This window comes from Nyctereutes procyonoides, unplaced genomic scaffold (genome assembly GCF_905146905.1).
Source record: "Nyctereutes procyonoides isolate TBG_1078 unplaced genomic scaffold, NYPRO_anot_genome, whole genome shotgun sequence".
Taxonomy (NCBI): domain Eukaryota; kingdom Metazoa; phylum Chordata; class Mammalia; order Carnivora; family Canidae; genus Nyctereutes; species Nyctereutes procyonoides.
In genome coordinates this window covers 2,971,290-2,993,889 of record NW_026575123.1, presented here as the reverse complement: position 1 = coordinate 2,993,889, position 22,600 = coordinate 2,971,290, and the positions used below count along the sequence as shown (strand labels likewise).

Below are 22,600 nucleotides of genomic sequence, written 5' to 3'. Positions count from 1 at the left end.
AAAGGAAGGAAAAACCAACCTAATCTTTATGCATCTCTTTAGAAGCTGTCAGAAAGGATTTCTAGGTCTGGCATCTTTACATGTGCAGTGTTCTTAAGACCATCACATAGCAGCAGAAACAACTGAATTGCCATCTCCTCTTGAGTTGGGCTGGTCTGCTTGGCTCAGGGTCCTAAAGTTCAGGACAAAGGAGCAGAGAAAGGCACTCCAAAGCTGTGGGGGAACCACAGAAAGCACCGCTGGGAACTGAGACATGAGGCCTCTCCTTATCCATTCATGAAGCAATGCAGCAACTCTAGAAATGAAGGACATCTGTTATAATGAAGTCTCTTGCTAGTGGAGTCCAGGGGTTCTGACTGGAGTGGGTTGAGAGAGTTTGACAGAAAACTTAAGAGATGAGTATAGACAGCACTTTCAGGGAATTTTGTTGCAAAAAATGAAGAGAACAAAAGTAGGGCAGTAAGTACAGGGCAAAGTCAATGGAATATTTTTTTAAGATAAGAGCTATAATAGTTGCTGGGATGTATGATGCAGAGTTACAAGTATCATTACAGGTACATCTCAAAAGCATAATGTTGAGTAAAAGGCAAGTGTGGAATAGAATACAAAGCATGACATAATTTTATTTAAAATGTAAAATATAGGGGTGCCTGGGTGGCTCAGTTGGTTAAACATCTGCCTTTGGCTTAGGTCATGATCTTGGGGTCCTGGGATGGAGCCCTGCATCAAACTCCTGGCTCAGTGGGGAGCCTGCTTCTCCTTCTCCCTCTGCCACTCTCCTTGCTTGTGGTCTCTTACACTCTCTCTGGCAAATAAATAGTCTTTTCAAAAATGTAAAATATAAAAAAAAATCCCCATCATGTCTTTGTGAGCATATATGTAGTCCATTTTTTGACTATTCTAAATTGTTTATTAGATTAAAATTTTATAAACATCCCTTATATTAACAGTAACAGTAAAGCTGGAGAATATTGTTGTGCCTTCTCCAAGCTGCAGAGGGAACCACTGAGAGTATGGTGGCACCTGAGGCCCTTTCCAAGGCCATGGCTCTTGTGGCCTACAGATGTGAGCCCTTAAATTCCCCTGTGCTTGAGGACTGATTTCATGACCTACTGGGAGTCAGGATTTCTTCTTCTTCTTGTTAAGATTTTATTTTTAAGTAATCTCTATGCCCAATATGGGGTTTGAACTTACAACCCTGAGATCAAAAGTTGTATGCTCAGGACGCCTGGGTGGCTCAGTGTTTGAGCACCTGCCTTCAGCCCACGGCGTGATCCTGGAGTCCCAGGATCGAGTCTCATATAGGGCTCCCTGCATGGGGCCTGCTTCTCTCACTGCCTGTGTCTCTGCCTCTCTCTCTCTCTCTCTGTCTTTCATGAATAAATAAATAAAATCTTAAAAAAAATTGTATGCTCTACCAACTGAGCCAACCAGGCACTCCAGGATTTCTTATGATAGCTAAATGGAAGGAGTCAATGAAGAGAACCTCGAAGAATTTCTATATGGAATCTTCTTCAAACCAGTGAGAATTCAGAGCTCTCAGAGTTCCCAGGGGTACCTAGCTTGCTCCTCAGCAATAGAATGAAGACTTCGAGCAAACTAGCTGGTTAACACCATGATGGACAGGATTGCTGTAGGTTGCACTCAGGCACACATGAGCCCAGTATATGACATAATCTTGCTTGGCCTTGTGTCCCTGTGTGGGTATTTTATGGGGTCAGGGGAGCAGATAGTTGGCAGTACTGTCCACAGCACCCAGATAAGAAAACATATTATGTGGAACTGCTTCTTCTTCTGTAAGTCCTGATTGTGATTGTAAACACCCATCTTGCTTACCTGGTGGCTGCAGCCACATGGAAAGCATAGTGAATATTTTTTCAAAGTCTTTATGGAACTGATACTATTAGCCCCAGGCCAATGGTTGCCTAAGGAATGGAGGGATCAGGGAGGAACACACAGAATTACATGTATCTAAAGGCTGTAATTTTATTTTTTTTTTACAAAGTAAAGAAACTGAATAAAATATAGTAAATTGTTAATAATGTTAAAGGTAGATGGTTATCCACCATGGATATACAGCTATTTATTTTGTTATAGTCTACACTTCTCTCATTATATTGATATACTTAATAATGTAAAACAAGAAAATATAAAAATATCATCACCATCACCACCAACAATAAAGACATCTGGTCCCCCTTGGAAGATTTCAAATATCGATCTACCAGAATATTGGGGTATGGGTTATGATTTCTTAATGTTTCTTTTTTCCAGGCCCGTGATGCTGTGAAAACAAAAAGTTCATTTAATGCAAATGTATTAAGTGAAAGGCTTATCAATTAGTTAATGTTTTGCCCTCCACCATCTCTCTTCCCACATTAAGGGAGTGTTCTGGTATATGGAGGTGATCAGGAGAAGATGGAGTGATCTTTGCATTTTTTAAAAAAGATTTTATTTGTTTATTTTTATTTTTTAATTATTATTTTTAAAAATTATTTATTTAGTTGAGAGAGAGATCACACATGAGCAAGGGGGAGGAGCAGAAGGAGAGGGAGGAAGCAGACTCTCCACTGAGCAGGGAGCCCGACACTCTCCACTGAGCGAGGGCCTGAGATCATGGCCCAAGCCCAAGGCAGACATTTAACTGACTGAGCCACCCAGGGGCCCCTATTCATTTATTTTTAGAGAGAGAGAGAATGCATGTGTGAGCAGAGGGAGGGGCCGAGGGAGAGGAGGAGGGAGACCAGCAGACTCCCCGCTGAGTGGGGAGCCTGATGTGGGGCTCAATCTTATGACTCTGAGATCATGAACCAGAGCCGAAATCAAGACTTGGACTCTTATCCAACTGAACCACCCAGGCGCCCCAACAGGAAGATTTTCTGATGACAGTTCATGTCAGTAGAATATACCTGTGCGTTTTATTTAAAGTAATGTTGACAGGTTTGCACAAACCATTTTGGAGAGCAGTAAAAGCCATGGATCGACGCCTGGATTGAGCCACATGATCCCACCACTGGAAAACACAAAGCTCATCCTAGTGGGTTTTGCTTTGTTACTATTAAGCATAGGGAAGCAGCCTCAACCACCTTTTCCTTGTTCACACTCGAGCCTTTGCCTCGAATTCTCTGGAGTGTGTGCATGTGCTGGATACTGCAGAGTGGTTGGAGGGTTGTGTGATATTCAGGAGGACAGATGAGGGGACACAGGAAAAGAGGTCCACTGGAGAAAGCCTTTTATAGTTAATCAGGATGTGAGTTGGAGTATCTGACTTTTTAAAACAAGTCAGAAAACAAGCTAAAACACCGCAGTGGGGATAGATTAGGAGGAGGATCTGGCAGGAAGAAGAGGCACCTGTTCCTCATCTTTTGCCCCCTCATATTTTCTGAAGGTTTGATACAAATCTGGCATATCTAATGGACCAGTGGAAGAAAGTTCTAGAAAAGCTGGCTTCATTTCAATATAAGAAAGTGTTGTTGTTGTTTTTTTTTTCTCCTTCAGATAATAGAATGTATATCAGGATGCAAAGCTGCCTCTAGTGAGAATCCAACTTTAAACAGACCAAGCTGGGAGGCTCCTTATCAATGATGTCATGAGTGGTTTCAGTTTGCCTCTGGGAGGAGTTTTTACAAGAAGGTCTAGCTCCAAGGGTGGTGGACGGATTCTCTGAACTAGAGGGGCTCTCTCCTCTGTTCTCATAGCACTGTTTCCTCTCCCAACCATCCCACAGGACCCGAGTGGGAAGGTAGAGAGTGTGAATGTCACAGTCTCCCCACCACGCTACTACAGGGACATTGCATATGCATATGCAGATGAGCCAACCAGAACTGTTCTTGAACTTTAGAAGACCCTGGATTCAGTGAAATGTAATTGGATGCTCATTCCTGGGTACCCGTGGGCAAACTGCCTAAGTTCTTTGAGTGACTTGAGATAGCAAAGAAAGAAGAAATACATCTCAGTGAAGACCACGTTTCTACAACACCCCAAATTTACTGTCAGGGTTTGGCTCTATTTCTTTCTGTTAGACACAAGAGTTTAGAGCCGGGAAAATAAATCTGACTGCTCATCTGACACATCCGATCTGGTTGTTGAAAGGACTGAGATACCAGCCAATTGTTCATGACCTGTCTCATCAGGAGCTCAGCAGCTGGCTGCTAATGGTCAGACACGCAGACCTGGCCAGAGTCCACAATGGAAGGTTGGAGTATTGTGCTTGAGGATGGCTCAGGATGGAGTCCTTTGGAAGGACACCAGCCAGATGTCCAGGCCCATTTGGCTGGTCAGGCGGCAGCTGCTTTGTTGCTCTGTGGGATGAAGCAGCATTCTCGACCCGTGGAGCTCAGTGGTCAAGCCACAGAGTCATTCAGAGACAGGGTGAGGGCAGAGTCCCACACAGGATGGCAGCACCTGCGGTGTCCGGGGAGCTCTGCTGTAGCCAAATACTTGAGCAGTTCCAGAAAAAGTTTAAAGAAATCTCTCCTCCTCCCAGCCTGCTCTTTGTTAATTGGAATTACACAAACTTCAACATCTGTTACATGCATCCATGCCCAAAAAGAGATGGAAAGAAGGAGGTGGCGTGGAAAGATGCCTGGCACTTCCTTTTCCTGGTGGCCCCTCACCTTCTGCAACATCACTTCCCATCGAGGCCAGAACCACCGAAGACACTCCTTCAGGCAACAGAGGAGCACTTTGGAACATGCAAAGATTTGTCCACGGAGCCTCAGGGACGGATGAAACCACGACCTGTCCTGGGTCTGATTAGCAGAAACACACAAGGATAATAAAAACTAGCTTGCACTTAGTATGATTTTTCAAGGCACTTCTGGACAGTGTTCCCCCAGTCCTTTGCACTCAACAACATCCCCATTTATAATCAGAGACTGATTTGGTGGTTGAAGGACTTACAGGAAGAAGATCACAGGCTTAGTAATGGTGAAACCAGAACTGCCAGGATTCTGCCATCAGATCCCTGTTCTATTTCCATGCGTCCACCAGCCGTCCATCAGTTTCTGGACACTTGAGGCAGTTGCTGGGGTGGCAGCTGTAAGCAGGACATCCAGTGGCAGAAATCTAAGGGGATCCAGAACCAAGAGCTGGTGAGGGGCCCTGCAAGGCCTCCAGCATTGAGGCCTCCAGGCCCATGGTGCTCACCTCATAGTTGCTCCCAAGAACAGGGCTTTGTCTCTCTTGTTTATCTATGGATCCCTAGTGCCTTGAACAGAAGTACTCAACAAACACTTGCCGAATTAACTTGGTGCACTACTATCCCTCCCAGAGGGTTAAAGGGAAAGGGACTTTGTTGTGGTCCATGTTGGATTCCCCTATGAACTATGAAGGAGAATATTATAGTGAATGCTTTGATGGCTCTGAAGAGATAAATAAAGCTTCCAATCCTGGTTCTCTGCATTAAAAGCCTTGGGACCTTGGGCTAGTTACTTAAACCCCTTGAAGGCTTCATTGCATTCTGTGTAAAATGGGGAACACAGGAGTGTTATGAGGATTAGAGGAGATAATGTGTGATGGATGCTCAGCCTTTAAACATTTAGCCCTTTTGGTGTTCTTTTTTTTTAAGATTTAAAAAAAATAAGATTTTATTTATTTATGAGAGAGAGAGAGGCAGAGACACAGGCAGAGGGAGAAGCAGGCTCCATGCAAGGAGCCAGACGTGGGACTCGATCCGGGGACTCCAGGATCACGCCCTGGGCTGAAGGCAGGCACTAAACCACTGAGCCACCCAAGGATTCCCCCACTTTTGGTTCTCATCACGAACTTGAATCATGGATTGTAAGCATGGAGGATGATGAAGCCACTACCTCTATGCTCTATTATCCTTACATATTTGAGGAGTCAGGGCATTCTTGGGATTTATCTCTCAGGGGGTGTCAAGGTTCTACTGCATGGAACATGCTCTCAAAAATAGTCCCTCCTCTCCGTGGTCACCTCTCACAGCATGAATATATTTATTGGTGGATGTATGAATTCCATACCTACTCTCTCATCAAAATAATTAATGTTTCATGGCTTCCTTTTAAGTATACTGTACTATTGACAAGTCAGAGAAAAATAAAATGTTATTTATAACTAAAGGGATATTTATTTACCTTGCACAATGTATTTTAAGTTGGATTCCATGCAATTCCATTGGTAATTTCATATCCAACCCAAATAGCACAGATTTTCTTTCCCATTATTCCTGAATCCTAATTCATTCAACCTATCCTAACTCTTAGGCTGTTTGGACACAGTTGCCTTTAAGTCTGATTTTTGAGTTATCATTACTCGGCATTTGCCAATATTACCGAATATTCTCATTTACATGATCTCATGCAGTCCTCGGGCAACACATGACAAGGCAGTATTATCCCCATCTTACAGATGTAGAAGGAGATGTCTGTGGAGGTTTGGTGAGCTTGCCCAAGGTCATAGCCAAGAAATAGCCACCTCCTCGACCTCTGGCGGGTGTGGGGGAGGTGGGTTTCTGACTCCTGAGTTCAGCATTTTCCCCATCATACTCCAGCTGTCCCCTCTCCATCATCATCAAAGTCTCCAGCATCGGCTGTGACAGAAGGGTATGTGTCCAGCCGAGTCATTATCTGTTTCTCTTTATCTCTGGTGCCTCCTGGTTGTCACTTGCAATTTTCCCTAGCTGCTTCAGCCATTTGCATGCCCCAGGTCTGACTCCACCTGACTGATCTTATTATATCCTGAAAAGGAATACAAAGGAAAAGGCCTCTGTGTTTGGGTCCACTTCTCCTGTCACTTCTCTGGGGATCCCCAGCTTTTTGCCCAGGCTTCTTCATCATCGTGGCTTTACTTTTCAAACTCAGAAGGTTCTCTTCCACTACCTGCATTTCTCCTGGCACAGCTGACAGACCATCCATGTGGGTAGGGTGATTTTTGCCCTCAATTGTAATAAAAATTTTAATTATTCATCAGTACAGTAGCTGTTAGACAAATGCCCAATTATTATTCATCCATAGCTAAGTAACCTCCTGCTCTTTTTTGGAGCTGTGACAAACACAGCCCTTCCAGAGCTGGCAGCGGGCTCAGATCAAAGAACGCTTTGTGTGTTGCTTTAACCAGGAAAGGAAGGACAAGGAAAGGCAGCGCTCTGTGCTTGCAACTGGGGCCTCCTGCCTCACCTGTCCCCCTGCATGTTGCCGACCTTACAGCCTGGACTCAGGGAGCCAGTCTGGAGAGGGGGGAAACTGAGCCCCGTAGTCGTCAGGCTGGCAGCTGCGAGGCATCTTGCACGGCTCCCTGGTTCACCTGGCAAGGGCTCGCTGGGTGGAACAGCTGCACGGGGCCTTTTGCCAAAGAAGCAACTGAATTGCAAATTTGCAAACGAGGCTATGGAAAGTGACTCTTGATTAGACCAACTTTGTAGCTTTTATTTATTTATTTTTGCTCGATGATGATCCGGGGCCTCCTCGCTGCAGGTCTGGGGTCACCAGGGGGCCACTGCAAAGGAGGGAGTGTTCCAGGGCCAGCCTGTCCTCTTCCTCCTTTTCCTTTCTGCAGGCACGCTCCCCCTCACGGCTACCCTGCCTTTAGGACCTTCAGGCCCATGCTGCTGATCCCACAATCCCACAGGGTGGGGGCTTTTCCTGGGCTGGACTGCTCTCTGGGGTTCCGTCTTTCCCTACACTTTCTTCCCAAAATTTATCGGGAGACAGATGTTGGCCAGAAAGCACCTTGCACTCTGCCGGCTCTCCAGGATACCATCCCACACATGTCCCAGCATCCCCGTGTCTCGTCGACCCTCTGCCATCTGGAAAACTTCAGTCACCTCTGGTGGCTTCCATGATATGCCACAGCTCTTTCTGCCCTCTGCAGACTCTAGATAGCTCTTCATACACTTGTGACTCCTGACCCCATCCTGCCTGGGGCATCTTGGTCCAGTGTCCCCTTGCCCCATTGATCTTTGGTTTCCAGGCAAACCCACCCCCCATCTCCTGTTTTCGCATCCTCCTTCCTCACCCTACCTACCCCCCCCCCGCCGTGGACCCTCACCTCTCTGCTCAACTTTGTCAAACCACTCTTCCTCCACCCCTCTCTTCTTTGCAACCTGCCTCTCCCCTAAGGAACACCACTCATGGAGTTTCCTCCACTATTGGTTTTCCAGTCTTCTATTTCCTGACCAAGTAATTTATCTCCCCTTAACCCAAGTAGCTTTCCACCTGGCTCAGAGCAAGAATTGAATCCCTTACAATGTCTCCATGTGATTGCCTGCTGTTATACTCCAATGACAACAAATCCTACTTCTTTTTTTCTTGTACCTCCAGTTTCACAGGTCAAACCCCATCTTGCCTCAGGGCCTTTGCACGTGCCCTGCCTTCTCAGGCTGTAACACACTTTCACCAGATATTCCATGTCTCACTCCCTTCTATATCCATTCCAGATACAGTAATGTCCTGGCTCTCCATCACCCTACTAACCTAGGGTTTCTTCTTTTCTTTTCTTTTTTTTTTAAGATTTTATTTATTTATTCGAGAGAGAGAGAGAGAGAGAGAGAGAGAGAGAGAGAGAGAGGCAGAGACACAGGCAGAGGAAGAAGCAGGCTCCATGCAGGAAGCCTGATGTGGGACTCTACCCTGGGACTCCAGGATCACACCCTGGGCCGAAGGCAGGCGCTAAACTGCTGAGCCACCCAGGGATGCCCCCTAGGGTTTCTTATAGCACTTATTATCCTAACATATTGTGTATGTGTATGTATGTGTATGTGTATGTATGCGTATGTGTATGTATGTGTATGTGTTGTCTGCCTCCCTCCATTAGAATATAAGCTATGTGAGAATAAGGATTTTCTTTTGTTCACAAATAATGAAGTACTTTGGACTGAGTGCTACAGGTGGTGTCCCCTCCTCCCCCTGCCCCACCAAATTCATATATGCCGACCCCCAGTGGAAGGCCATATTGGAGATGGGGTCCTTGGGGGTGATTAGGGCTAGATGAGGTCATGAGGCTAAGGCCCTCATGATGAAGTTAGTGCCATTATAGGAAGAAACACCAGAAAGCTTGTCTTCTTTTCTGTCAAGTGAGGACACAGGGAGAGGGCAGCCGTCTCCAAGACAAGAAGAGGGCTCTCTCCAGAACCTAATCATGCTGGCAACTTGATCTTGGACTTCCAGCCTCCAGAACTATGAGAAATAAGTTTCTTTTATTTACACCCCCCAGTCTGTTGTACTTTGTTATGGCAGCCTGAGGTTCATTATTTGCTTAAATGAACACATCAGTGTCTCATGGAGCAAGGGGCCAGGAATGGAGAGCTGGGGATCTGTGGTTATTTGTTAGCTCCCAGCTGCTGCTCCCACCCTTACATGAAGCCCTTCGTGCTTAAAGTTATTACTTTCTTCTTGTCCTCCTGGGTGTGTCACCCCCTGTCCCCCTATAACTGTCTTGTGGAAAACTTTAGAATCTGGCTCCGGCTCCCTTCTTCCTCTTCGTCCATCTCAAATTTTAACATCCCCATAGGTGATTTGTCTCTCAAACAGCTTCCTCAATATCAAGGCCTCTCAGCTCCCCTGTACGCCGCCCCCCCCCCCCACCACAGGAACTTATTCCCACACTAGCAGCTCCAGCCCAGAACTCTCAGACCCCCGGGTTTCATGCTGTCACCAGAATGCCAGAATGCCTGGCTCTCCCTCAGTCTCCTTCCCACCTACAATGCCCTCTGACTTTGTGCAGACTGCTTGGCCCTGGGCCCCTCTAGCTCTGCCTGGCCAGTAGGCTCCTGAGCTGTCGCAAACTACTGTGCCCTTGCCAGACCACACAGAATCTGGCACTTGAGGAGGTGGGTGGGGGCTGAAACCCACCGTGCACTTTGCTTGGTAAGCTTACTGCACCTGTGCACAGAGGCAGGGCAGTGTTCCTGCAGGAAGCAGGAGCACCTTTATCTTCTCATAAAATAACAGACCTTGCCAAGCCACGCTCACACAGCATGTGCTCAGAAGGGCATTTAAGAAAATATTCCCAGAGGTACCACGTAGGCTGTGGTAGCCTTGACATACCCGCTAGTAGACGGCTGGGACTCTTTCTGTACTACTTGAACACTTCCCATGGTGTGAATACCAGCCTCCCCATGGGACCACAGAGGGGACGGGAGACCAAACACACAGGAAAGCTTCCAGTCTCCCTCACTCCCTTGCTGCAGGGGCAGTGACTTAGGTCCCACCAACCTAATGTACCTACAGGAGATGTCGATGCAACACTGAATTATACAGGGGAGGCAGAGCAGGGGCGTCTGTTTTCCTGGGAGCCTGGCAGGGAGGAGGTTTCATTCTATAGTTGGCAGCTATGGTGATTGGCCTCTGAGCTAAAGCTTTGTGATTACAGTGGAGGCTGAGTCCCTAAGACGGGCCAGTCCCACCATGTGTGGGGGGCGTCATTCCTGGGTGCTCAGCCCAAGCCTTTACAGCTCTTGGTGATTTTTTTTTTTTTTTTTGAGCTATCTATATCCCTCTCTTTTCCAGCCAGCTGGAGTGGATTCTGTTCTAACTAGAGCACGGGCCACCGTGTGCACCCTCCTTGCCTCTCCCTTCCCTGTTCCAGCCCAAGTCCTGTGGTTATCTGAACTCCTTGCCTCCCATCCCCCCATCCTTCCTCTGCACCCACCCAGTGAATACCTACCCCACTCTCCCCTCCCTCTACACCTGGGCAGCTGGTGGGGGGAAGTCACATAGCCAGGCAAACTGTCATCATTTGTATTTCTGCCTCAGCTGGGTCTGTGTGGGTGCCCCGTGGTGCTTTCTCCCCACACCGTGTCTGGTCCGTTGCCCATTCTCTTTAACAACAGTTTAAATCTGCCACCATTCCCTGCATCCATGGCTTCTTCATTCTCAGGAGACAGCCCTCTAACTTCCTGTCCCACTCAAACCTTTACCCCATGCCTCCCTCAAGTTTATGCACCCTCCCCACATTTCTTCCAGTTCAGACCCTGGGGGAACCTTGCTCCTATTGAGAGGCAATCTTGTCAGGATCCCTGATCCTGCCCCGTCTCCCCATCTCTGGATCGTGCTTCAGCAGTTACCGCCACTTGCTCCTACATCTTCTGTCTTTCTTTTTTCTTCTCAGAAAAATACCTCAAGGGGCGGCGGCTCAGTGGTTGAGCATCTGCCTTCTGCTCAGGACATGATCCGTTGGGTCCTGGGATCAAGTCTGGTGTCAGGCTCCCCGCAGGGAGCCTGCTTCTCCCTCTGCCTCTCTCTCTCCTCTCTCTCTCTCTCTCTGTGTCTCTCATGAATAAATAAACTCTTTTAAAAAAAGCCCTCAAGAACATTTAGTTTGCATATTAATTATTTTGTATGCAAATTGTTTCCTCCTATGAGGAAGAATCCCACCCCCCCGCCTTTTTTTAATAATCTCTACACCCAGTGTGGAGCTTGAAGTCACTACCCCGAGATCAAGAGTTGCATGCACCACCCAGTGAGTCCTACCCAAGGAATCCCTTCTTAAGCTAAGAATTTATACATAAGAGTAGGGGGTGAGAAAACACTGCAAATGATCTGTACACAGTAAATCTTGTTCACACTTTTTAGGGGGTAAACTGATTAGGTCAGCAAAGATGGCCAGCCTGGACTTCCTGTCCTTGACTAGGTCCGAAAGGGAGATGGAAGAAGATAGTTTAAATTGTTTATGGGTTCTTGAGAAAACTTGGAGAGTCTGGCTGAGGAACTCACGTTTCAGGCTCTCTCTCTACAACATCTACTAGCATCCTGCCATCAGCACCTCCATCCCTGTGATGACTTCTCTCTTCCTACTGGAACTTTCCCCTGAAACTCTCATCACACTCAAATAATTTCCATCTTGAAAAAATTACCCTCTCTTGACTTTCCCCTACTAGTGTATTCAAACTTCCCTGAAAACCCACGTCTCTTCTCCGTCTCGGCTTCCTCACCTCCTTTCGCCCCTTAGTCCATGTGGCTCTGTCTTCTGAACACCACCACTCTACCAGAACTTTCACAAGAAGTTCCTTCATGACCTATGTACCAAACGCAGGGGATTTTTTAGTTGTCTTCTTCCTGGATTTTCTTGCTGCCTCGGACCGCAGACTCCCGGGATGCCTCTGGGTCCTGGTTCTTTATGGATATCCATGATCATGCAGGGTTCAGAGGGCCCTCCTTTTCACAACACAGACTTAGATATTGGCACTCTCCAGGATTTTTCTTGGCCAGTTCTCTTCCCCCTGGACTCTAAGTATCATCGCTGTCATTTTTACAGCTAATGACTATGTGCTGGTGAGTCCCAAACCTGCCAAGTACTGCTAGAAAATTATACAGAAGAAAATTACAGTCGGGGGAAGGGAGAGGATTTGTTTTAGCTTAAGATGGAAATGCTAGCACTTCGCTGGATTTCTGCCATTTATTATTCACCTTCCACTAGGTAGTTACTCAAATGTTTGAGGGAGGTGATCAAGTTTGCCAAGGTGACAGCAGAGCACCGCTTTCCCTGAACCACTCCTTCTGTTCTGCAGCAGACACTTCAAAATGAAGATGGGGAAGTAGTTGTCTTTTGGTTCCCTCCATCCATCTGTTGTCCCTTGGGTTCCTCTGTAAATATTGACACTAGTGAGGCCCATTATAGGCATGGGGAACATTCTCTGCCCCTGGAGAGCTGCCATCACTCAGATGGGTGGTTGGGCCTTGGGAATGGCAGCCACCTCTTATGTACACAATCAGTCAGGCCACCAGGGCCATTTGTCTGCTGTTGAGACATAATCTGGGTCCCCGGCTGTGCAGCATCAGATAAATAAAGAAAATCCTCAAGGGGCTGTTGTAGTTTACAAATTTTGTGCCAGAATTTTTCTCCCTGGAGGAGCTCCCTGGAAGTACCTGATGCTTTTCCAATGACATCTTCTCTAGTGCCCCCTCAGACGCCCCCGCCCCTGGCACCAATGATCTCTGCCATACAATGGGACAGTCACCCTTTCTTTTGGCGTTTTCTTGCCCTCCACCGTCTTGTGTATGTGGCTTTCTCCTTGAAGGCAAAGGCCATGGAGGTTACACATGACACATTTGTAGTGTGAAGAGATGCAGAAGAGTGAGCCCAGACCATGAAACAGAAAGAGCATGAACTCTGTGTTGGACAAATGTGTGTGTGAGTTCTGTCCAGCTGTTTATGGGTATGTGACCTTGGGGGTAATTACTTACCTGAGACTATGCTTGGTTAACTATAATATGGGAATAATAATTCACTTAGTCACATGGTGGTTGCAAAAATTAAGTGAAAAGCACAGGCAAAAGCACTTGGCATTATTAAATGCTCCCAAATGGTAGCCATTAGTATATCAGTAGTAGATGCTTAAAATATTTCTCTCTTCTATTACTTTCTCCTTTCTCCCTGGAGAATTCACTTAGCCCTATGATTCATCTATCACATCTATAGAATGCAAATTACTCTTCTCTACTCTCTCTTGGCTGGAACAACATTTATTGTTGTTAGTGAGTATTGACTCATGTGTTTTTACGTTTATGGTTCATGTCCTAAACTCTAGTGTAAGGTTCCTGCAGTAGGGATCCTATTTTATAGCTTTTGAATCCCTACTTCTCTGCACAGTGCCCCAGTCGTAGCAGGTGTTCAGTAAATATTTGGTGACACAGATGAGTAACATTTCACCTTAGAATATAATCAGTTGCGGGGCAGCCCAGGTGGCTTAGGGTTAAGCGTCTGACTTCAGCTCAGGTCATGATCCTGGAGTCCTGGGATCGAGTCCCACGTCGGGCTCCCTGCATGGAGCCTGCTTTTCCCTCTGCCTGTGTCTCTGCCTCTCTCTCTCTTTCTTTCTCTCTCTGTGTGTGTCTCTCATGAATAAATAAATAAACTCTTTTTTTAAAAAAAGAATATAATCAGTTGCATGTTAGGGTGAAAGTACTCCCTTACCCTTCACTCTATATTCTAGGCCCAGCCCTGCTCTCCACATTCCCTTATATATAGCCCTGACCCCACCCAAGCTGGGGCCTGCTGTGGTAGCCGAGGTGGAACAGATTGCTGTGCAAATACTTGGCAAAGTAACAATCTATTTGTGGATAAGCAGAAATTGGCTGTATTCTCGGTAGAGTTATGAACTGTCACTATTAACACCCATGAGTCACTAACATCATGGTGGGCTGAGTGATTTTTCTGCAGGCTTATAAGGCATATTATACTAAAAATGCCACTGTCCATCTGTCTAATCAGTGCCTGTTCCATTGATGTCACAGATATTTAAATGAGCTTCTTTCTTCATGCCCAAATACACAGGGGCTTTATGTAATTCCCAGACTCCACTTGTGGGGGAGGTTGAGGTATCCAATAATGGGTTTTTGGTTGTTGTTGTTTTGTTTTTTCTTTTTTGTGGTTTCCAGGAAAAGCTCTGGTATGCTGGGAGAAGTTAGGATAATAGGAAACAAGCTAATCCTGTGCTTCCATTCCCTAAGCCAGATCATCGGCCCCACATCCTAGAAATGGAAGCAGTGAGGACTGAATGGAGTTGCAGAAAGGTAGAATGGCCCTTAACTCAGGGGAATTTCAGCCCCAGAAAATTATACTTCGTTGACTATGTGCCTCCATGTCCACTTTCTGAATCACTCATAAACTTATCTTGTGACCAGCTTTACCTCAGGACATATAGGAAAGGGAATTCTGGGAAACATGGCTCCAACTTGGCTAAGTTGATATATGTGTGTGACGCCACCACAATTAGTCAGTTTGGCTAGTATCTGAAAAAAGAAAATCCTAGAGGAGAGAAAGAGAAAATGTCAATCATATCTCTCAACTATAAAAGTAACTTTAGGGGATCCCTAGGTGGCTCAGCGGTTTGGTGCCTACCTTTGGCCCAGGGCGTAATCCTGGAGTCCCAGGATCAAGTCCTGCATTGGGCTCCCAGCATGGAGCCTGCTTCTCCCTCCTCCTGTGTCTCTGCCTCTCTCTCTCTCTCTCTCTCCCTCTATCATAAATAAATAAATAAATCTATAAAAGTAACTTTACTCCTTTGTAATTAGCAATCTGTGGGTAATTCCTTGAAATGATGTGAATATCCTTTTTTTTTTTTTTAAAAAAAAAAGATGTATTTATTTACTTATTCATGAGAGACACAGAGAGGGAGAGAGAGAGAGGCAGAGACACAGGCAGAGGGAAAAGCAGGCTCCATGCAGGGAGCCCAATGCAGGACTCGATCCTGGGTCTCCAAGATCAGGCCCTGGGCTGAAGGCAGCGCTAAATTGCTGAGCTACTGGGGGTGCCCTGGTGTGAATATCCTGATGCCCAACACTGTTTACCCAGTGGCCTCAATATCTAATTATGATCCCTGTCTGAATCAATTTTTGCAAATTGGCTGTATTGACCCAGATGTGTTCAGTGGGAGCCTTTGACATGATTCTTGGTTTTCATATACTTCCTTTGAGAAAAACAAGAGATCGAAGGCTCAACTTATGTTTTTCTGGCCCCAGACCTGGGAACAGATGTTTCTCCAAGGAACTCTGGTCTCTTTTAGTGGGGAATGGTATTTAGATACCAAGATCTGGTTGCTATGTGTGCTCATTGCTATTGGTGTGTTATTACACCTGGGCCTTTTCAATGGAGGTAACAGAAAATATATTTTAAAAAACTGTAAGTTCACTGATACTTATAATTAAAAATTATCCTTAATTTTTCTTTTTTTAAAGATTTTGTTTATTTATTTGACACACAGAGAGAGAGAGACAGAGAGACAGAGAGCACAAGGAGGGAGAGCAACAGGTAGAGGGAGAGGGAGAGGCAGGTTCCCCACTGAGCAGAGTGCCCATCATGGGGCTCAATCCTGGCACTCTGTGACCGTGACCTGAGCCAAAGGCAGACCCTTAGCCAACTAAGCCACTCAGGTGCCCCTATCCTTCCTTTTTCTTATTTTAAATTTTTATCTCTCTTCTCTCATAGTGAAAATCTTGGTTCCTAATAGTATTCATATATTCATTAATTTACTTTATCCTATGATATACATAAAATTTTTTCAGAACATCATACCATTATTACTACTACCAAAAACTACCAATACCAAATGTTCAGTAACATTTAAGATTTCTTTGCAGTTTTGTCCTTAGAATATATATCCCACTAAAGATGTAAAGAATGTAGACTTTAAAAATTATTCAAATTAGTTTTTTAGTGTGGTCTTGCTATTGTATTTATATAAAGTTAGGTTAGTTTTTTATAATTAATAAACTTTATTTTTCAGAGCAGTTTTATATTCATGACAAGATTGAGCTGAAAGTACAGAAAATTCCCATATATTCCCTACATTTCTCACCTTCTCCCACTATCAACATTTTGTACTGCAGTGGTACATCTGTCACAATCAATGAACCTACATAGATACGTCATCCAAAGTCCATAGTTTACATCAGGGTTCCCTCTTAGTGGTGTACATTCTATAGGTTTGGACAAATGTATAATGACTTGTATCTACCATGACTAGTATCATGCAGAATAGTTTTACTAATTCAGAAGTCCTCTGTGCTCCACCTATTAATTCCCCCTTTCCCTGAAGTCCTGATAACCACTGATCTTTTTACTGTCTCCATAATTTTGTTTCTTTCAGAATGTCATATAATTGGAACATATAGTATGTAGCCTTTACAGGTTGGCTTTTTTTACTTAGAAATACCCATTTTAGTTTTCTTTGTCTTTTTATGGCTTAATAGTTCAGCTTTTTAAAGTCCTAAATAATACTCTATTGCCTAGATGTGCCATTGGTGAATATCCATTCAACTACTGAAAATATCTTGGTGGCTTCAAAGTTTTGGCAAATATAAATCAAGCAATAGAGAATTCCTGTTGCTCCACATAATTGCCAGCATTTGGTGTTGTCAGTGTTTTGGATTTTGGCTATTTTAATAGGTGTGTAGTGGTATCTCCTTGTTTTAATTTGCAATTCTCTCATGATATATAACATTGGACATCTTTTATTTTATTTTATTTTATTTTTTTAAAAAGATTTTATTTATTTATTCATGGGAGACACAGAGCAAGAGAGAGAGGGAGAGGCAGAGTCACAGGCAGAGGGAGAAGCAGGCTCCATGCAAGAAGCCTGACATGGGACTCGATCCTGGACCTCCAAGATCACAACCTGGGCTGAAGGTGGCGCTAAACCACTGAGCCACCCGGGCTGCCCAGAACACCTTTTAATATGCCTACTAGCCATCTGTACATCTTGGTTCAAGTCTTTTGCCCATTCTTAAATCTAACTGTTTTCTTATTTTTGAATCTTCAAAATTCTTTGTACATTTTAGATAATAATCTTTTATTAAATGTATTTTTCTGCAAATATTTTCTCCCAGTCTGTGACTTGTCTTCTCATCCTCTTGACATTATCCTTTGCAGAACATAATATTTTTAATTTTGATGAAACCTATCTTACAGTTCTTTCTTTTGTGGAAAACGCCTTTGGTGATGTACCTATAAAGTCATACCCAAGTCAGCATACCCAAGGTAATCTAGGTTTTCTCTCATGTTATCTTCTGAGGGTTTTATAGTTGTGCATTTTACATTTAAATTTGTGTGCTATTTTGAGTTAATTTATGAAGGGTGTAAGTTGTATGCCTGGTTTTGTTTTTGTTTTTGTTTTTGTTTTTTTTGCATGTGAATGTCCAGTTGTTCCAGCACCATCTGTTGAAAAGACTATCTTTGGTTCATTGTGTTGCCTTTGCTCCTTTGTAAAGGAGCGTTGACTATATTATGTGAATCTATGTCTGGGCTCTCTATTCTGTTCTATTGATCTACTTATTTGTTCTCTTGCCAATACCACACTGTCTCAATTACCATAGATTTATACTAACTTTTGAAATTCAATAAGGGTCAGTTCTCTGTGTTCTTTTTCAATATTGTGTTGATGATTTGGGTTTTTTTTGGTCTCTTTATATAAGCTTTAGGATTAATTTGTCTGTATAGATAAAGCAACTTGCTGAGATATTAATTGAGATTGCATTGAATCTATAAATCATGTTGGGAAAAACTGACATCTTAACAATATTGAGTCTTCATCCATAATCATGGATTTTATTTACATTTACTTAATTCTTCTTTGATATCTTTCATCAGTTTTTCTCATATAAATCTTGGACATATTTTGTTAGGTTTATCTCCCTAAATTTAATTTTTTGGGTGCTAATGTAGATAGTAATGTGTTTTCAATTTCAAATTCCACTTATTATTTGCTTTCTTATAAAACAATGATTGACTTTTTGTGTTATGTTTGTATCCTAAAACTTTCTTATAATCATTTATTAGTTCCAGATTTTTTTGTCAATTCTTTTAATTTTCAACATACATGGTCATGGCATCTGTGAACAAAGACAGTTTTATTTCTTCCTTTCAAATCTGTATACTTTTAATTTCCTTTTCTTGTCTTATCACATTAGCTAGAACTTCCAGTGTAGTGTTGAAAATCAGTGATGAGAAGGGACATCCTTTTCTTGTTCCTAAGTTTAATTTTTAATATTTTCATTCAGTTTTAGGCTTTGCTTAAAAAACAAATTCTATGTCTATCACTCTTATCCTTATCCCCTTTACCCCATTCTTACCTATCTTTCTTGGTACCCATTTGTATTTATTTATGGTTTTATGTTTTCTGTGGGGATTTTTTGCAAAAATTAACAAATATGTGTGCTCTTTTTTTCTCCCCTTCATTTTTTTAAAAAGAGATTTTATTTATTTATTTGTGAGAGACACAGAGAGAGGCAGAGACATAGACAGAGGGAGAAGCAGGCTCCCCATGGGGAACCTGATGTGGTACTTGATCCCAGGATTCCAGGATCATGACCTGAGCCAAAGGCAGGTGCTCAACCACTGAGCCACCCAGATGCCCTTTTTCCTTCATTCTTAAACAAGATATGGCATACTATGTATACTCTTCTGAACCTGGATTTATTTACTTCACAATACTTTCTGGGGATCATTAATATTGAGTCATAAAAATCTTTCATATTCTTTTTCATTGTTGCATATTCTATTGCATGGATCCACCAACAGTTAATTGAAAAGGCATTTGGGTTATTTCCAGTATTTTGTTGTTGTGAATAATGCTGCAATTGAATAACCTTATATGTATATTGTTTTGTATTTGTAGAAGTATATCTTCAGGGTAAATTCCTAAAAGTGTAATTGTTAGGTCAAAAACTAAAGACATATATTGTTTAATTTTTTAAATATTTTTGAGTATAGTTGACATACAATGTTACATTAGTTTCAGGTGCACAGCATAGTGATTCAGTAAATTTATACATTATGCTACGCTCATCAGAGTGTAACTACCATCTGTCACCATACAATGTTATTACAATATTATTGACTATATTCCTTACGCTGTGCTTTTTATTCCTGTGCTTTATTCATTCCATGACTGGAAGCCTGTATCTCCCACTCCTCTTCGCCCATTTTGCCCATCCTCCCACCCACTTCCTTCTGGTAACCATCAGTTTGTTCTCTGTACTTACAAGTTTGATTCTGCTTTTTGTTTATTCTTTTTTTTTTTTTTTTAGATTCCACATCTGAGTGAAATCATATGGTATTTGTCCTTCTTAGTCTGACTTATTTCATTTAGTGTAACACTTTCTGGTCCATTTATGTCCATTTATGTTGTTATGCTGCTGCAGATGGCTTAATCTCATCCTTTTTTATGGTTGTATAATACTCTAACACACACACATACACTCACCCACAGCACATCTTCCTTATCCATTTTTCTACTCATGGATACTTAGATTGCTTTCATATTTTGGCTTTGTAAATAATGCTGCAATGAACATAGGAGTGCATATCTTTCCAAATTAGTGTTCTCATTTTCTTTGGGTACCTAGTAGCAGAATTATTGGATCATATGGTATTTCTATTTTTAATTTTTTGAGGAACACCCTTACTCTCTTTCATAGTTGCTGCACCAATTTACATTCCCACCAACAGTGTGTTAAGGTTCCTTTTTCTCCACATCCTGTTCTCCAACACTTGTTATTTCTTGCCTTTTCGATTTTAGCTATTCTGACAGGAGCAAGGTGATACCTCATTGTAGTTGTGATTTGCATTTCCCTGATGATGAGCAATGTTGTGCATCTTTTCATGTGTCTCTTGGCCATCTGGATGTCTTCTTTGGAAAACTGTCTATTCAGATCCTCTACCCATTTTTAATAAAGAAAAATTTATTTTTGGTGTTGAGCTGTGTAAATTCTTTACCTATGTTGGGTATTATCACCTCATCAGATATATCATTTGCATATATCTTCTCTCATTCAGTAGTTTGCCTTTTAGTTTTGTTGATGGTTTCCTTCACTGTGAAAAAGCTTTTTATTTTGATGTAGTCCCAATGGTTCATTTTTGCTTTTGTTTCCCTTGTTTAAGGAGACATATCTAGAAAAATGTTACTATAGCTGATGTCAGAGAAATTACCACTTGTGTTCTAGGATTTTTATGGTTTCAGGTGTTACATTTAGACCTTTAATCCATGTTGAGTTTATTTTTGTGTATGGTGTTAGAGAGTAGTCCAGTTTCATTCTTTTGCATGTAGCTGTCCAGTTTTCCCAGCATCATTTATTGAAGAGGCATTGTATATTCCTGCCTCTTTTGTCAATAATTTATTGACCATATAATGTTGGGTTTACTTCTGGGCTCTGTTCCATTGATCTAGGTGTCTATTTTTTGTGTCAGTACCATACTTTTTTGATTACTATAGCTTTGCATTATATCTTAAAATCTGAAATTGTGATGCCTCCAGCTTTGTTTTTCTTTCTCAGGATTGCTTTGGCTATTTGGGGGATCTTTTGTAGTTCCATACAAACTGCAGTCATTATTTATTCTGGTTTTGTGAAAAATGCTGTTGGTATTTTGATAGGGATTGCACTGAATCTATAGATTGCTATCACTTATTGGCTTTTGGCTAAGATCAAGTGAGTCTGTAGATTGCTTTGGGTAAAGTCATATACTATTTTATTGGAAATTGCCAAATTGCCCTCTCTATAAGTTGAACTATTTTTTCACTCCTACCAGCAATATATTAGAGGACCTCTTTTCCCATGGCCTCAACACCTTGAGTGTGTTCTCAAGAATTTGAATTTTTGCCATCTTGATAGGTGAGAAATGGTATGCAATGTGAGCTTCATTACAGTGAAGTTGAACATATTTCCATGTGCTAAGGCAGGTCCTTATTTCTTGACTAGATGATTACCATGACCCCCTGACTGTTTTTTTTTCCCTTTTAATTTTCTACAATCCCACCAGGGAATTCCTTTTAACAAAAACAATATGATCACAAAGTATTCCTGGTAAAAATGATCCAATCATGAACCTTGTTTGTAGGGAAAAGATTAAGCTTTTAGCATGGCATAAAAAATTCATAATTAGTTTCCTGTATGTCTTGATTCTACTCTCTTATCCCTATTTATTCCTGCTTCACTTACTCTGAATATTTCCTTTTCCTTTTTTTCTCTGCTCTTTCATGTCTCTAAGCCTTTATGTTTTCCATTTCTTCTTGGAATCCCCTTCCCATCCTCGCTAGAGAACTCCTAGTCATCTGCCAAAGCCCAGTTCAGCTATTGTTTCCTTGATAAAGTCCTTCTTAACTCCTTCAATGGAGTTACCAATTGCTCTGGGTTCCCACAGAATTATGGTATTAAATCCTACAAAAGCATACATCAGATTGTGCTAAAGTTGTGTATTTTTGAGTCTATCCCCTCTACTCTTTGAACACAGGAAGTCATTTTATGCATCTGCCCCATTTCAAGCACTGTTCCAGTTATATAGTGAGTGCTAACTGTATGTTTGCTTAATGAGCAAATAAATTATGAGTGGTATTTCATTACTCCTGGTTTCTGCTTATATAGAAGTTGATATTTTCTTTTTTTCCTCTGGGCTTTCCTTTTATAGGATGCCAACGTATAGCTCTAACAGTTCCATCAATATGACCAGGCTTATGAGCATTTCACAGCTTATCCCCACCCAATGTCCTAATTTCCTTTAGCAGATGATGAATCATCCAATTATTGAATCTGAGGGCTGGGAGAAATGTAAAGGAATCATTTGATCCCTCCTTCTCCTCAAGACAGGACTTAACCTTCTTCTCCATGATGAGGAGAGAAGACTGTGTGTTTTAAGATCTCAGCATCAGCAGAGTGCATGACTCTCCTTTCAAATATGTGTCCAGTAGTGCTTGAAATAAGTCACCATTATTTTGGATTGTGACATGGATTGGGTGACATGGGATGATATGGATTGAATTTTAAGGTAACAAAGTAGATATTTCTTTCCAGGTCAGACAAAGTGCAAAAATCTTGTCACTAGCACTGTTCTCACCACCTGCAGATTTTTTTGATGAAGACGTGGTTTAGATATAACTAATATGTCTGGAGAACACAGATGAGGGTATTTTACCTGACTCTTTTCACTTTCTGATTTTCTGCTCTCTAACATTATTGCAATTTTAATAGTCATCATTACTATTAGGTACTAGATTGTTATATTATCCACACTAATATGATCCAAATGAAAATTGGCATCCGACTCTCATTCCCCAAAGCCCATCAAGAGAGGGGTTCCTCCCTATTATCTAAGGAAGAGTTATTGAGTCGTTTAAATAAATTGTACTCCCCCACACCCAAATCAATTT

At 42.6% G+C, this 22,600-nt stretch overlaps 1 pseudogene; it reads right to left on the bottom strand.

Annotated features, from left to right (window-relative positions):
• Positions 1-943: 943 nt before the first annotated feature.
• On the bottom strand, positions 944-1,827 carry LOC129517112 (60S ribosomal protein L15-like; annotated as a pseudogene).
• Positions 1,828-22,600: the final 20,773 nt, after the last annotated feature.